Consider the following 18,454-nt stretch of genomic DNA (forward strand, 5'->3'; position numbering starts at 1 on the left):
CCCACCCCCCACCCCCCAAAAAAAATTTAAGTTTGTTTTTAAAAACTATTTTCAATTTCAAAAATTATTTTCTACTCTAATAAAAATAAAAGATATTTCTCAAAAATATTTTTCATTCATAAATCAAACACTAAGAATCTTTTCCGAAAAATATTTTCTACTCACCAACCAAACATGAGAAAATAAGTCAAAAATCAACTTATTTTCTAGGAAAACATTTTCCTTCATACCAAACACACCCTACATCTTTTTACATTTAAGAATTTTTTATATTTACTCTCGCATTTTAATGCAATATTTAACTTATCTTTTTTGTTTCCTCCTCTTTTTTGGTTTCTCCCTATTTCTATGTAACTAATGTAATAATTAATTAAGAAAAAATATAATAATTAGTTCCTCGATTATCACTATTAATAACTTATCATTTTGCCAATGTCCTAACCATAGACAATGTGATATGGCACATCTCTTTACCAAAGATCGTATTTATTTATTTTCTCATTTTTTTGATAAATTTCACTATATTTTAATTTATTATTATTTTAAAAAGTGTCAATTACAACTCTCTCTATTCATTTATAGTATCGTAAAAACTTAAATGTCTCAAAATTTATTATTCCTATTCTTTGTTGTAAATTTAACGACCAAAATATTTATCACCCCAACCTTTCCTTTCTCCATAAAGAATGAAAAATCTATATAGAATATAAAACTAGATATTAAAAAGTGATTTGACACCTCTCTTTGGCCAAGGATCCTATTTGTTTATTTTTCTCATTTTTGTTGTTGTTGTTGTGATTTTCACTATATTTCTATTTATTATTACTATTTAAAAAATGTGTCAATTACCACTCCCTTCATTAATTTCTATTATTTATTGTAAGAATTTAAATATCTCAAATTTTACTAGTCCACTTATTCCTATTTTTTATTGTAACTTTTAAGACATAAATATTTATCACTCAAATCTTTCATTTTCTCCCAAAAGAATGAAAATTCATTAAATTTGAGTAGTCTAATGAAATAATTTTTCAAATAGCTTGAAAAAAAAAATGCATCCCTTTAACTCTCTTAATTATGAGATTTCTCTTTTTATCTTAATTTTCAAAAATCTAAAAAATACTTACAGTCAATTAAAGAATAAGATAATTACTCACCAAATAAATTTTAAAAAAGGAGAAGTTGTAACTCTCCAAAAAGAATTCTCAACATTCATTTATATTTATTACATTTCATGGTGAACATGATTAAAGTTAGATATAAGAAAATATTGCACTAGCGAAAAAAAAACTTTTTTTTCAACCTATTTTCCATTTATTTTATTAGTTTATAAGAATAAAGTCACAATTATTATCATTTATTATCCTAATTTTTCATATATTTTACTAAATATCAAAACTCATCCACATATTGATTTATGAGATCACTGGTATTCGCTTTTAACTTCTTCATATTTATGTAGTGTTTGGGTTACAAATTTTATTTAGCTTCTATATAAAATTGATATTTCATCTCTCTTGTGTATTTATTACTTTTAATGTAACTTTCTTACAAACTATTAGTCAATTAGTAGATGTGTGAATTGAATATAACTTCTACTTCTTTTCTTGAATTTAGAATTACACTTTCTATACTTTTCATATGAAAGTATTGTGTGGATATATAAAAAGTTTAGGCTATTAATTTTATTAGCTGCACTAATCGATATGCTCATATTTTAAAGTAATAGCTGTGAAAAAATTAAATTACAAGTAAGAGAAAATACATGAAATCTAAATTTAAATAGTTAAATAAATTTATAAGGGAAAATATATTATATAAATAAATTTATTACTAAAATAGCATAAATAATTTAAAACACCAAAAACTGAGATGACGACGTATATAAAATTGGCGCATAAAAATGTGTCTTTGTATTCCTCCAAGGGCAAATTATAATTTTCTTTTTTTTCTTGAAAAACTAATTTAATTTATATATATATATATATATAGAGAGAGAGAGAGAGAGAGAGTTTTTGGTATTAAAAATTCTTAATTTCTTTTATATCAACTAAATATAGAAAAATATGACCACGCAAAGCGCGGTTTGGTTAACTAGTTAATCAATATATTTGAATTGATAAGCACTCCCATGGTATAATATTTAGCACGATTTCAGAAAATAACAAAATATTAATTATTTGATCGATAACAATAAGAAATGTTTATTATAAAATAAAATGTTTTCGTAAACAATATATTACTACTCTATATAAACTATTTTACATTGCATTATATTAGATTCTCAAAGTTTTTGAGTGCAAAGAATAGGCATATTAATGATTAATGAAGTAACTTAATGTTAAATTCTTTAGGCTAAATGGTCTGTTGAACCCTTGTACTTGTATCAGATTGTAAATTGGACCCTTCTACTTACGATTTTGTCAAGTGAACACTTAAACTCATAAAACACAGTATTTAAAACCCTTTTTTCATTTGAGCAAGATGCGTGCTATACAACCAAATTACACCTGAAATCCATGTCATTTTTAATGACACGTCAATACAACCAATGCTTGCAAAGCGATCCATGATTTTTTCTTCCCCAGAGCACTCCAAAATTCAACTCAAGCTACGAGACCGAGTTATTCGACTTAGTCGTCTCGATCTAAAGTCGAGTATCAAATTTCTCGATTTAGTCTGTATAGTCTTGTGATTTGAGCTTTCAATTTTAGAGAGAAGTTTTCAATTTAAATCTTCAAATTAAAAGCTCAAATCATGTAACCCGTTTTTGATTTGAAGATAAATAAATCAGCACAAAGAACTATTCAAACAAAAAATGAATTTGAGCATTTGTTTCTTTTTGATTTCATATTAATCCATTTATGATTTGAGCTTTCTTTTCAATTTGTATGTTTGTTGGGGGATGTTTGAAGGATAAGTACTTTCTTTTAAAATGGATGAGATTACAAAAAAAAAATGGTGGAAATTATGGGCGGCTGTGACCTAATTTTTTCCCACAGAATAAGAGAAGACGAAGGGGATATTTTGGTTTTTCCTTTTTCTAATTTTTTTCTAATTATATGTGTAATTTCAATGAAAAGTATCCATTCACGCTCTTAATCAGTGTGTATCTCACGCATTTTTCCAACTCAACAATTTTATTGCCACATAAGTTTGGTCAATGGTCAGAGGTATTTAAAATATTGTGTTTTATTGAGTTTAAGTGTTCACTTGACAAAATTGTAAGTAAAAGGGTCCAGTTTACAATCCGACACAAGTACAAGGGTCTACCAGACCCTTTTGCCAATTCTTAAATATAAATCATATTACCTTGTTACAATAAAAATATTCAAAATATTATTTTCAATAAAAAAAACTATTTTACTAAAATGAGGTTTTTATAATATTTTATTAATATAGCGTTTAATTTCATATGCACATTCATATATTGAAAACAAATAGTCCTAATAATTTAGTGTTCAGATTTAGAGACAACATCTTAATATTCAGATGTGTATTTAGATTTATACATCTAGATCTTAATGCACATTTTAACATTCAAATGTGTATTCAGATTTAGACGTCTTAATCTTAATGGAAACAAATGAGGCCTTAGTGACTCTATCCATTAGCACCCAAATGGATTCATGTCGTCTGCGAGTACGAGGTAAATCCATAATGAAATTCATGTGTATCACTTCCCACTTCCACGTAGGAATGTTAATCTCTTGAGTCACACCTCTTGGTTTCTGATGTTCTACTTTAACCTGTTGACAATTATGACACTTAGCCACAAAGTCTGTGATGTCTCTCTTCATGCCATTCCACTAAAAGACTTCCCGTAGATCACGATACAAATTAGTGGCACCCGGATGAATAGAATATCTGAAATTATGGGCTTCTATATGGATATGCTTCCTTAACTCACTTACATAAGGAGCATATAAGAGACTCTAGTAACGAAGCACACCATTTCACACTTGGGAGAAAACCTCAACTCTCTACTGATGAACAACACCTTTCAACTGAAGTAATATAGGATCACTATCCTGTTTTACCTTAACCTCTGCTACCAATGAAGATTCTGACCCATTCTAAACTATCACACCACCATCTAACGTGTCCATAAGGCAAACTCTTAAGTGAGCAAGCCGGTGAACATCTTTGGCTAATTCTTTCTTCTTCCTTGACATGTGCCACACTACCCATGGATAGTCTATTAAGGGCATTAGCCACTATATTTGCCTTACCCGGATGGTAGAGCACATTCATGGCATAGTATTTGAGGAATTCAAGCCATCTCCTCTGACGAAGATTCAACTCTTTTTGGGTGAACACATACTAGAGGCTTTTATGATCTATGAACAAATCACATGAACACCATACAAGTAGTGTCTCAAAATCTTTAGGGAAAACACTACGACTGTAAGCTCGAGGTCATGAGTCGTGTAGCTCTTCTCATGGACCTTAAGTTGTCCAGAAGCATAAGCTATGAGCTTACCTTATTGCATCATCACACAACCTAGGTTGACCCTGGATGCATCACAATAAACCACATAACCATCTGAACCATCTAGTAGAGTCAAGAAACGAGCTGTAGTCAACCTGATTTTCATTTCTAAAAACCTTTTCTCATACTCCTATGACCATTGAAACTTGACCTTCTTCTGAGTCAACTTGGTCAATAGGGCAACTATGGATGAAAATCCTTCAACAAACCTCCTATAGTAACCAGCTAATTCTAAGAAACTTCTAATATCAGTCAAAGAGGTGGGTTTGGGACAATGTTGTACTGCCTCAATTTTCTGAGAATCCACCTGGATCCTTTCATTGGATACCATATGACCAAGGAAAGCAACCGACTGTAACCAGAAGTCACATTTGCTAAACTTAGAGAATAGCTAGCGATCATTTAGGGTTTGTAGAACAACTCTTAGATGAGTCGCAGGCTCTTCCTCACTCCGAGAATAAATGAGGATATCATGAATAAAGACAATGACAAACAATTTCAAATACAGTTTGAAACCTTGTTCATTAAGTCCATTTGTTAGTCCAAAATACATAACTACAAATTCATAGTGACCATACCGATTCCTAAAGGTTGTCTTCAGGACGTCACTAGCTCTGACTCTGAGCTGGTGAAAGCTGGATCTGGAGTCTATCTTAGAAAAGCAACTAGCACCTTGAAGTTGGTCGAACAATTCATCAATCCTGGTGATGGGATATTTTTTTCTTGTTTGTGACATTGTTCAACTGACAATAGTCAATGCACATTCTAAGAGAACCATTTTTCCTTTTCACAAACAAAACTTGAGCACTCCATGGAGAGATACTAGGTCTGATGACGCCCTTATCTAGAAAGTCTTTCAACTGTTCTTTCAATTCCTTAAGCTCGGCTGGAGCCATTTTGTAAGGAGGAATCGAAATAAGCTAGGTATCTGGAAGGAGATCTATTATGATGTCAATTTCCCTTTTGGGAGGAACTCCAGGAAGATATTCTGGTAATACTTCTAAAAACTCATTTACGACTGAATTGACTTAAGAGTCGGGGTTTCAGAGTTTGAATCCTTAACCCAAACAAGATGATAGATATACCCTTTGGAAATTATTTTCTTGACCTTAAAGTAAGAGATAAATTGACCTATAGGCACCGAATTACTACCCTTACACTCTAAGACTGGCTCACTTGGAAACTGAAACCGACGATCCTAGTTCTACAATTGATTGAGGCATAATAGGATTGTAACCAATCCATGCCTAGAATGATAGTCTCCTATTTCTAACTATACAAGGTCTGCTGAGGTGACTTTATGGGAAACTGTTGACAGGGTAATTTCTGTATATCCCTATAATTGGGTCACTAAGTGGAGTAGAGACTAAGAAGGGTTTTAAGAGAGTTTCGACAGGTGATCCGTCCTTTCTCCCCCTTTCATCATAAGGCGTGGTCTGACTCTGAGAAAAGAAATTCATGTGTTTAGGTCCCTACTAAGCAGAATTTGTAAACTATGCAAAGGCTCTTTGAAGACTTTTTCAGAAGTTAAGTATGGACGTTTTAACAAAAGCAGGAGTCAAGTTCCGAGCCGAAATTCTTGGGCATCTCTCGAGAAGATAAAAAAATCAGATGTTAATATAGCATTGTCGACATTTGTCCCTTAAGAAAGAGTAAGATAGGCACACCGAAGTTTACTACTATATATAGAGTTACAAAAGAAAGTGTAGCCCCTTTATCTAACAATGCATAAACATCTAAATGGAAGACTTGTAACGTACCGGTGGTCGTATCAGGAGAATCCTCTTGATCCTGGCGAGCCTAAAGAGCATACAACCTATTCTGGCACTGACCACCACATGTACTAGACGAGGCACCCTGTTGAGTAGGGTGACCCGCTGGAGCTGCTAAAGTTGTAGACTAAGCCATGTTACCTTTTTTTCCTTGCCTGGCGGAAGGGAAATGTTTCAACCTATGACCAGAACACACCCAAAACACCTCTCTCTGCCAACAAAACACTCGTCTGGATGGTTCTTACCACACCTTGGACAAGATGGAAAAGTCCGGTTACCTGAATCACTTCCTAGAGACTTAGAACCTGATGCCCTTCCTTTTTGATCATGTCAAAACCTTGGGATGGAGCGCTAGGTGATGAAGGTACTGGGCTATTGATCTCTACTGAAACTGTGAGTGATTTCCACCGCCCAACCTCTACTGAGAGTATTCATAGCTTCCTGTTCTAGCCTTTTTGTTGTGATTAGCCATTTCCTTGAGTTTATCTCCTTACACCTATTGAGCATAGGTCATTAGTCTAGAGATACTCATATCCCCTAAAACCATAGCATTCATGTACTCGGTCTTTACTAGATCGGATACTCCAAATAAGAACTTTCTCATTTGTGCTCTCGAATCGGCCACCATATGTGGAACATACCTAGAGAGTAGAGTGAACTTTAGCCCATAATGATATTGAACCCTGCCTCAAGTTCATAACTTTTGAGCCTTGGCCTCACTCAACTCTCTCGGGAAGAACCTGTCCTGAAAAACTCCAGTAAAATAGTCCCACATCACAGAAGTTACATCCGCACCCCTGTTTTCTTTCCACTACGTGAACCAGATATGAGCCACATCCTTAAGTTGATGGTTGCTAGCTCAACACTATCAGTACCACTCACTTGCATTACCTCAAGAATCTTCTTGACCTCATCGATGAAGTTCTGTGGATCCTCACCAACCTTTGACCCTAGAATTTTTCGCGGATTCATACGAACAAAGTCTCAAACCTTGGCTGCAGCTAATCCACCAGTAGGGTTCGCAAGAACTGGGGCCTACTGATTGGTCTGATTGGCTATGGTCTGAGCCAATAGCTGGATGCATTACGAAACTCTCCATTCGTAACCCCATGGTTTGGGACTAGAGGAACTGCGTTAGCATTCCGTGTGCTAGCTCTACAAGCAGGCATGATCTGAAATGCATAACGACGGATTAAAAAGTAGAAGTTTAATCACACTTCACACACGATAAGAATAGCAAAAGAAGTGAAGTTTTTCTTAGAACACCTAGTAGCCTCCATCTCATAAGTGTGGTGTGCTTCACACTCATGAAAGAGACTCTACTTAATGCGGCTTTTAGAAACCCTGGGACTCTTGAACCTGATTCTCTAATACCAAGTTTGTCACGCCCTGAGGCTACCCCCTAGACGCAACACGAGACTTAGGATCACAAGTGACCCCCAAGCTAACCCTGAGTCTCATATATGACAAGCATATTAAAATACAACTAATTAAGCGGAAACATAACCGTAAAGTAAGTCAAAACTAAAAGAAATTCAAGTGAGAATATAATTGAATATCAATAGGGAACAACCCAAAACAACTGAATACTAATTCTATGTTTGAAAGCCTCTAATACTGATGAGTTGCTAGAACAAGTCCCCATGTAACTCTAAAAATACTGAAAACTGATAATGAGCTAACCAAACCAAAAGCATAAAAAACGTCCTCGAACAATGAGGACTCACCACTGCAGTTGATGAGTATGGTCTGGAAGTCAAACTAAGCGTGATCTGGATGTTGAGCTCCTAAACCTACATCGTACAATGATGTAGCGCAAAAGTATGTGTCAGTACTTTGAATGTACTGAGCATGCATGGTATATATACTAATCAAAACAATATAAACTGAACATGGAAATAGATATACTAAGATATAACTAAAATCTGAGCTTGATGCAATGACCAAATACTAATCAGGAAGATAACATGTTGAACTGAATACTGAAGTAAATGTTGATAACATGGTCAATGCAATAAGAGTCTTACAGTGGGAGGTACTATTAACTGACATAAACCACGTGAGCTAAATGTGGAGTCCGATATATACACCCAATCGAGAGTACCCAATATACCTTACATGGTCTATAATGACATGACTATGGCGTGATCACTAAAAATGATGCCCAATAAATGGGACTTCTAAACCTATGTCGGCACGTAGTTCTGGGACTTTGAGGCTACACCGAACCCTAGTCCAACTCGATGTTAAGTCTACTCCCAACTGAATATGTATAGCTAAAATACAACTGAAATACTGAGTAGCTCAAAATACGTATATGCTATCTGAGAATTCAACACTAGAAGGTATAACATTCGAATTCGGAAGCATGATTTTCTTACTAATATGTTTAGAAAATATAATTCATGAGATACTGATAATTAATACAAGCTAGGGTTCTGAGTTCTATAAATGGGACAACACAAATTCTCCAAGAAAAACATGCATTCAATACAATGGAAACTATACCAGCTAAATTCCAATGGATCCCCAAGTTTTGGAAACCCTAGGTCTGAGCAATTTATGTAGAAACTGAAGAAGTGACTTAATTCTAAGAAGCTAATGGGTGAAAGGAACTTACTAGTGAAATCCCACATACCTGGTGACAAAAACTACGGAGAAATCCTTTGGATTTTGAGGCTGGACTTAAAAAATGCCTCTGCTTGTTCTTGGGAGTAACTATCGCCTCTTCCTTTTCTTTTCTTTCTAAGTTGGATGATTTTAGGAGTATGAGAGTTCTAGGTAGTTTATGACTAGATTATTAGGCTTAGATTGAGTAAAATAGCGTACTTTAAGCACCAAACGACATAGTTTAAGTACCAAACACATACGGGAAAAGACCAATGCGCCCCTAACTTAAAAGTTGACAAAGTGACTTAAAGAGAGGCCTCACGGGCCGTCTAGAGCACCACGGCAATTAAATGGGTTGTGAAGATGATATGCCCGACAAGGCTTCACTATTTTGGGCATAACTTTCTACTCTGGGCTTGGAATTAGGAAAACTTGGTGGCGTCGAAAAGAGGATTCAGATATCTTTAATTTGATAGGTCATGGGTCGCCTAATTCATTTGTGCTGAAACATATGATTGTTTGAAGTTGACCCTAAACTCTAAGTCTTATAAATCTCCTTCACGAACAACTTTACGGTCTGTGTGAAGCTTCACGGACCGTATAGGCATTTGTGGCCCTTCACAGTGGCCTTAGGGTGCAACCTCACTTAAAACTTATGAGGTGACCTTCAAGAAGGGCTTCACGGGCTGTCTTAGATCATCAGGGCCCGTCTAGTGGGTCGTGATGTTGCTCTACCCGACTGGGCTTCATTAAAATGAGCATATCATTATACTCCGCGCTCAAAATCAGGCAAACTTGGTGGTGTTGGAAAGAGGACTCAAATACCTTTAATTTGATAGATCATGGGTCACCCGATTTCATTTTGTGCTAAAAGACATGATCGTTTAAAGTTTCCCCAAAACTCAAGACCTGATAAAACCCTTTCACGGATGACTTCACGGTCCGTGTGAAGCTTCACCGACTGTCTGGGCTTCCATGGTCCTTCACACTGGCCCTGGTTCAACTCCACGAGCAGGGTGACAGGTCGTGGTCCTCTTCACGACCCGTGGACCCCTCTGTGGTTTCACCTTTTTCTCCTTTTTCATTCCTAGATCAGATTTTTGAGGTGTTATAGTGATACTTAGGATCCTTCGTACATGGGCTAGCCACCTGACTGCCATAATATAAAATTATAGGACCCTTTGAATTCATTGCAATATTCAAATGCCCAATGAATCTCTTCAACCAAACAACTTCTTATATTGCAGATACACAAGCTACGAATTCAGATTCCATTGTTAAAAGAGTTGTGCAAGTTTGTTTCTTATTTTCCATGAAATATCACCACCATTAATTAATAAAGCATAGTTGGAGGTCGATTTTATATCACATCGAGCACCAGCCCAATCAATATCTGTCTAACCTCTTATGAATAAATCAAATCCACTATAGAATAGTGAATGATCTACAGTTCCCTTTAGATATCAAAATATTCTCTTTATTACTTTCCAATTATATCTTCTAGGATTGGATTGATACCTGCAAACTAGAACTACGACATAAGAAATGTTTGGGGAGTACACATCATAACTTACATAAAACTCCTGAAGACACTAGAAAATGGAAAGCGAGACATGTCTTCCTTTTTCTTTTTCAGTTTTTGGACACATTTCAAGGCTTAAAGTTTCACCTTTTGCAACAAGAGTATCCATGAATTTGCAATTATTCATTTGAAAGCATTCTAATATTTTATTTATGTATGTTTCTTGAGATAAACTCAAAATAATTTTGGAACGATTTCTTTGGATCTTAACATCCAATGTATAGTCTACTTCACTCATATCTTTCATATCAAATGCTTTTGAAAGTCATGACCTGACAATTTTCACATACTCCAAATTATTTTCAGCTAATAAAATATCATCTACATAAAGAGAAATAATTACAAACTTTCAATTGGACTTTTCACATAGATGAAATGGTCCTCTTCGATCACAGTGAAATCAAATGAAATCACCTCTTATTGAAACCTGAGACACCACTGCCTTAAAATTGCTTTAGGGTATAAATTGATCTTTTCAATTTACAAACTTCTTTACTTGGCCTTTCACAATGAAACATACCAGTTGTTCCATGTAGACTTCATTGTTTAATTCTCCATTGAGAAAAGTGGTATTCACATTCATTTAGTGTTATTTTATATTTAAACGTGCAACACTACCTAAAAGTAATTGTATGGAGGTAAACTTCACAACTGGTGAAAAGGTTTTCTCATAATCTATTCCAGCTTCTGGAGCAAAACCTTTTGCCACCAATCGTGCTTTGTGTATTTCTATTGACCCATCTGATTTGCGTTTAACTTTCAGAATCCATTTATTCCTAATAGATTTATTTTCCTTGGGAAGGTCAACTATATTCCAGACTTTGTTAATTTTCATGGATTTTAATTCTTCTTTCATCACTATTATCATCCCTTTTAGGGCTCAATAAAGCCCCAGTTCCGTAGGATATACCAAAAACCCATAATTTTCAATCTCATAAGATCGTTTGGGTACACCTTTTCTTGTACTCTTACATAATTGAAGTTCAGATTCTTCTATAGGATTTTGGGATTCAAAACTCCCACTTGGACTAGAAACTGTTTCTTTACCCATTTATTTATCAAGTATGTCTAACGACATTATATGTTCTTATGAATTCAACATTTAGTAGAGAGGCTCACCTTAATCTATTTCAACCTTTTTAGAAACATCACTTTCCAAAAATCAAACATTTCGTTATACAATTTGAGTAATACTTCCCTCCTCCCATTCTTCAGTGAACACATACCCTTTAGAGTGTACATAGTATCTTATGAAAATATATTTCTTTCCTTTTGGACTTAGTTTACCAAATTCACCAAAATGATCTTTAATATATGCAGCACAACCCCAAGGTCGTAGAGCATTCAGTTTTTTTTATGACCAGTCCAAAGTACATAAGGATTGGAAGATACTGATTTAGATCATACTTTATTCAATATGTAGGTCGTAGTTAATAATGCATCTCCACAGAGAGAGATAGACAAATTTGCCTACGCCATCATTGATCTTGTCGTGTCTAATATTTTTCTATTCCTTCTTTTAGCTACACCATTTTGTTGAGGTGTATAAGGAATAATTATATGTCTAATAATACTCTTTTCAGTACATAATTCTTCAAATTATTTTGATAAATATTCACGTCCTTGGTCGATTCTTAAAACCTTTTGTCACAACCCAAGGCTACACCTTAGATGTAACATGGCGTACAAGATCCCGAAGGACCTCATACTAGCCACTTAGCTTTCATAACATAAGATAATAGAATTTAGCAGAAATTTAAAACATTTTCATAACATCAAAGTCTTCTATAAAACAAGCAGAAGTCTATTACACTTGTCTCAAACCATCTAAAACATGAATATCTTTGGGATGCAGCCCATACAATATTTCAAAACATAAAATGAAATACATAAGGAAATGTTAGCAATATCCTTGAATTCTATTGTAACATCCCATATTTTGCATATACTAGTTCTATGTGAGTAGTGAGGGTTTGAAATAGGTTTGACAATATTCGAAAGAGGTTTGAGGCTAAATAGAGTAAGTAACGTATAATTTGTCATAGTAATCAACCTACTTGCTTAAGCTACTGATTCGGATGTCTTACGTAATTAAGTTACTTACATACATGTGTAGCTTACGTAGAAAGGATGACATAGGTTCTTAATGGTAGATTAACTGCTGACCTACTTAAATAAGTTATAAGTAGGTGATGCACCTACTTAGGAAATATGTGGACTGCATTTTAAAAGAAAAGGGCAACTAGGTGATGCAACTACTTAAAGAACTTGTGGCAGAAATTAAGGGAGAGATGTACCTGTTTACTTAAAGTGAGGGACTAGATATTTCTACATATTTCTTAATGTAAAAACGTCCATAAAGGACCCTTAAGAGAATGAAATTCATTTCATAAATATCTCACTTGTTCTACAACAATTTACTCCCAAAAAGAAACCCTAGAAGCTCCAAAGTGCTGGCCTGCAAGTTCACCATTAAAAATCTGAGAAAACCTTTTATTTTTCAAGTACAAGTTGGTGTAACATCTCCCATCTTAAGAAATTCAAGAGGAGGAACTGATTTCACCTTAAGATAATTTGGAAAAGACAACCTAAACCTTGAAGTTAGCAAGTGAGGTTGCTGTCCAACAAGGTGAGTTACAGAAATTTTCATCCCTCTTTTGTGCTTGAATCGGTTAGGGGATTTGGTATGTGTTAATGAGCTGAGAATTGTTCCTTTTACATGGTGTGAGATTGGGGAATGTTCTGGTTGATTGTGCATGTTGGGACAGCCATGGAGGGGAGTCCCCTTTAACTCAATTGTTAGCCCATTTGAGCATTTCAAGTAGCCCAATCTGTTGGTTGGCCACTAATATTAGTTATGTTACTTATTTCATTGTAGATTAATAATCGGAAAGGAAGGAGGTTAATAAGTTGTACTATCTGAGTGGTACAACAATGTATGTAAGGCTATTCGATTCTATATTCTTTGGCATGAACTCTGCTTGTGTCACTACCAACAAGTGACCTTTCTAAGTGCTCTTTCAAGTAAAAGACACATACATAGTGGCAGCATACAATACCAAACACAGCTAATAGTATTTCCCCTCTCCTTAGTGTGTCGAATTGCTTCAATATATGTGCATCTTTACTTTTCCAAGTATTGGTATGAGAAAAGGGTAATTTCAGCAGTAGCTTTGTGATTCTTCCTGTCAATCTAATGAGGTCCATTGTGTCATTTGAGCTCTTATGTAATTCATTAGTGTTACATTGCCATCTTGTGTTATTGTTACTGCCCTAACTGCATATTCACATGTTTCCTACTACTGATCCACAGTTCTGATGCTCAAAAACAATTATGACCACCAAAATAACAATCTCAAAGATTAAAGAAACTATATGAAGCGGTATATGTGTAAGGGTGGCAGCCCAGGGACAAAAGCCTAGCATGGGTCGATCCCAAATTTATATATTTGAGGACATCATCTCAAGGTTTAAAATGCCTAGCATGGGTCATCCTCTTTTACCACTGATCAGTTGGTTGTTTGTATCGCATGCTTTACAGAGATCACAATGTAAAGAAAATTACATAACAGAATATAATGTACATGATCCCACAACAGCAACAAGGGTGGTCTTTAATGTGATCTATGCATTTACATATTGATACTTGATTTCAATTGAGCTCTTGTTTACATATGTTATTGCCTTACCTATTCAGTACATTCTTCGTACTGACGTCCCTCTCAGGGGACGCTGCATTTCATGCTGCAGCCACAGGTACTCCAGCTAGTAGACCTCCCCAGTAGGAGCACAGGACACTCAGCTGCTATTGGTGAGCTCCAAGTTGATTCGGGGCTTAATCGAGTCTTTGGCATCTATTTTGTTACCGTATAGTAGTTAAGGGTAAGGCGGGGCCTTGTCCCGACCTAAACTAAGGTTGTCTATCTTGTAGAGGCTTTGTAGATTAATGTATAAAGTTTGGTTGTGTCTTGTCTCTTAACAATGTGGCCTCTACGGCCAAGTGTTGTACATAAGTTTTGGCCCTGTCTATGTCGGTCTTTTATCACTATAGGGCATATAAGTTTGTCATAGCTTCATAGTTATCATAGTTAAATGTATGGTAAGTGCAGGTTGTAAGTTGGTTCTCTCGGGCCATTTAGACATCGGGTGCCTGTCCGTCTTAATCAGATCTGAGGCGTGACAAAAGTGGTATCAGAGCAGGTCATCCTAGGGAGTCTACAAAACCGTGTCTATGTAGAGTCTTTCTTATGGATGTGTTGTGCACCACATCTATAAACAGGAGGCTACGGGACGTGTAGGAGTTGTTTCTGTTGTTTCATCTTCTAGATCGTGCGATAGAGCCATATTGTAGGTGGATTATATCTAACCTCTAAATTGTTTTATTATAGCAAAGATGCCGGTTACGAGAAGGAGTAAAACTACAGGCAAGCAAATAGATGTGGCTGCCGGAGAAGGGAGTAGCCAATCATTACCTAGACAAGCTGATCAAAGTGAGGCTCAAAATGAGTCTCTATCACAGACTTCCCTGACTCCTCCATCTCCAGATGATTTAAGGAGGGAAGCAGTACCTCGAGAACCCCCTATTAATACTACTGAGCAAGATTTAAAGAATGCAGTCCAATTATTGACTCGTATAGTTGCTGGCCAAGGGCAAAAGCAAGAAGGTCCAATTGCAGGTACGAGTGGTGCAGATAGGGCTGCTAGTTCGCGGATACGTGATTTTCTTAATTTGGACCCTCCATCATTCACCGGGTCAGATCCTAAAGAAGATCCGCAAGACTTTATTGATCAGATTCAACGAACTTTGGATGTTATGCATGTAAGTGGTAAAGAAGCAGTTGAGCTAGCAACATATAGACTCAGGGGTATGGCTATATTGTGGTATGAAGCTTGGAAGCAATCAAGGGTTACAGATGCACCTTTAGCTAGTTGGAAAGAGTTCAAAAAGGCATTTCTTGACCACTATCTGCCATTGGAGATTTGAGAGGCCCGTGCTGATCAGTTTTTAAATCTCCACTAAGGGAATATGAGCGTTAGGGAGTATAGTCTCAAGTTTAATTCTTTATCCAGGTATGCTCCTAATGTCGTGTCTACTATGGAGGATAGAGTTCATCGATATGTGGACAGATTAGATACATATTTGGTTAGAGATTGTACCATTGCTTCTTTGAATAAAGACATGGATATAGCGAGGATGCAAGCTTTTGCACAAAAGTTGGAGGATCAAAGGCAAAGAAAAAGGGCACAAAAGTCGGAAAGAGGGCAGTCCAAGAGGGCCAAATCTAAGGGGCAGTTTACCCAATCTCAAGGTGAATTTAAGCCTCGGTTTTCTAATAGACCGCCTAGGCCATCATTTTCCTACTCTACAGCTAGTGCTCCACCCCGAGGGTCTAGGGGCGATCAGTTTGGGCAAAGAGGTGAAAGCCAAAGCTCAAGAACAGCGGGGCACCAAGAGCAGGGAATTATGAGCCAATCAAGACCTCCTCGAAAACTTTGTATACAATGTGGGAGAAATCACCTAGGCACATGTAGGTTTGGGAAAGATGCTTGTTTTTGGTGTGGTACACCGGGACACATGATGAGAAATTGCCCTCAAAGGGGTATGGGTGGTATGGCACAACCTGCTGGATCGATTGCTGCATCGTCTTCATCAGTTCCTTCTTTAGGAAAGGGTGCACAAATGCCTGCAGGTCGTGGTAGAGGTCTTAGAGGGGCAGCTAGTTTTAGTGGAGTTCAGAATCGCACGTATGCCCTAGGGAATCGACAAAATTTGGAGGCTTCACCGGATGTGGTTACAGGTACATTATCCATCTTTTCACATATTGTATATGCATTAATTGATCCGGGGTCTACACTATCATATGTCACTCCATTGATTGCTGCAAAGTTCAAAAGAACACCTGAATTATTGGTTAAACCATTTGAAGTGTCTACACCGATTGGTGAATCTATTATAGTTAGAAGAGTCTATCGAAAGTGCATAGTAACTGTTTGTGGTCGTAATACATTAGCTGACCTTGTTGAACTAGAAATGGTTGATTTTGATGTCATAATGGGTATGGATTGGTTAGCTTCTTGTTATGCTACAGTAGAATGCCGAACTAAGATGGTGTAGTTCCATTTTCCAAAAAAGGCAGTCCTTGAATGGAAAGGTAATATTGGGGCGCCAAAAGGTAAGTTTATTTATTATTTTAAGGCGAAGAAGATGATGTCCAAAGGCTACATATGCAATTTAGTAAGAGTAAGAAATATAGATGCAGATCCACCAACTCTTCAATCTGTTCCGGTGGTAAATGAATTTCCTGATGTATTTCCTGAAGATCTTCCAGGTTTGCCTCCAGAACGAGAATTAGAGTTTGGTATTGATATAATTCTAGATACTCAACCTATCTCCATTCCTCCATATAGAATGGCCCCGGCAGAATTACGGGAGTTGAAGGAACAATTAAATGATTTGTTAGAAAAAGGATTCATAAGGCCTAGTATGTCCCCTTGGGGAGCACCAGTTTTATTTGTACGCAAGAAAGATGGCTCATTGAGAATGTGTATTGATTACTGGCAGTTGGATAAAGTAACGATTAAGAACAAATATCCCCTCCAAAGAATTGATGATTTGTTTGATCAGTTACAGGGTGCTAAGTGCTTTTCAAAAATTGATTTGAGGTCGGGTTATCACCAAGTGAGGGTCAGAGATCAAGATATACCCAAGACGGCTTTTCGAACACGGTATGGTCATTTCAAGTTTTTAGTTATGTCATTTGGGCTAACAAATGCACTAGCAGCTTTTATGGATTTGATTAATAGGGTGTTCAAGCCATTTTTGGATGTGTTCGTGATAGTATTTATAGATGACATTATGGTGTATTCAAGATCTGAAGAGGACCATGCTAATCACTTGCGGCAGGTGTTACAGATTCTTCGTGATCGAAAGTTGTACGCAAAGTTCTCTAAATGCGAGTTTTGGTTAAGATCTGTGGCATTCTTGGGTCATATTGTATCTGATGAAGGAGTAAGGGTTGATACCCAAAAGATAGAAGCTGTGAAGAACTGGCCAAGACCTACAACACCTACGGAGGTTCGTAGTTTCCTTGGGCTGGCAGGTTATTATAGAAGGTTTGCTGAAGGATTTGCTTCTATTTCCGCACCATTAACAAAACTAACACAAAAAGAAGTCAAGTTCCAGTGGAGCGATGCATGTGAAAGAAGCTTCCAAGAACTGAAGAATAAATTGACTTCTACACCTGTATTGGTACTTCCAGAAGGCACGAAAGGGTACGTAGTGTATTGTGATGCATCGGGAGTGGGCTTAGGATGTGTGTTGATGCAGCATGGTAAGGTGATAGCTTAAGCCTCAAGGCATTTGCGGTCACATGAGAAAAATTATCCAACCCATGATCTAGAGCTAACAACAGTTGTGTTTGCTTTGAAAATATGGCGCCACTACTTGTATGGTGTTCACGTTGATATATATAATGATCACAAGAGTTTGCAATACATCTTTAAGCAAAAGGATCTGAATTTGAGACAATGAAGGTGGCTTGAGTTATTAAAAGATTATGACATTGATATCTTGTATCATCCCGGGAAGGCAAATGTTATAGCTGATGCTTTAAGTCGTAAAATGATGGCAAGCACTTATGAGCAGTCCATAGGAAGGCAGCAAATAATTAAAGATCTACGTCAATTAGCTAGCTTGGGGGTTCGCCTTCTTGAATCTCCAGAAGAAGGAGTTATTGTGCAAAATGCTGCGGAATCCGCATTTGTAGCGGAGGTGAAATAGAAGCAGTACACGGATCCTATCCTATTACAGCTTAAGGAGAATGTACAACAAGGTATGACAATGGCATTTGAGCTTACAGAAGAGGGAGTACTTCAAAGCCAAAACAGATTGTGTGTACCTAACATAGATGGACTAAGAAGGAGAATTATGACGGAAGCATATCATTCAAGATATTCTGTCCATCCGGGATCAACAAAAATGTATCATGACTTGAAAGA

Source organism: Solanum stenotomum, chromosome 9 (assembly GCF_019186545.1).
Source record: "Solanum stenotomum isolate F172 chromosome 9, ASM1918654v1, whole genome shotgun sequence".
Lineage (NCBI taxonomy): Eukaryota > Viridiplantae > Streptophyta > Magnoliopsida > Solanales > Solanaceae > Solanum > Solanum stenotomum.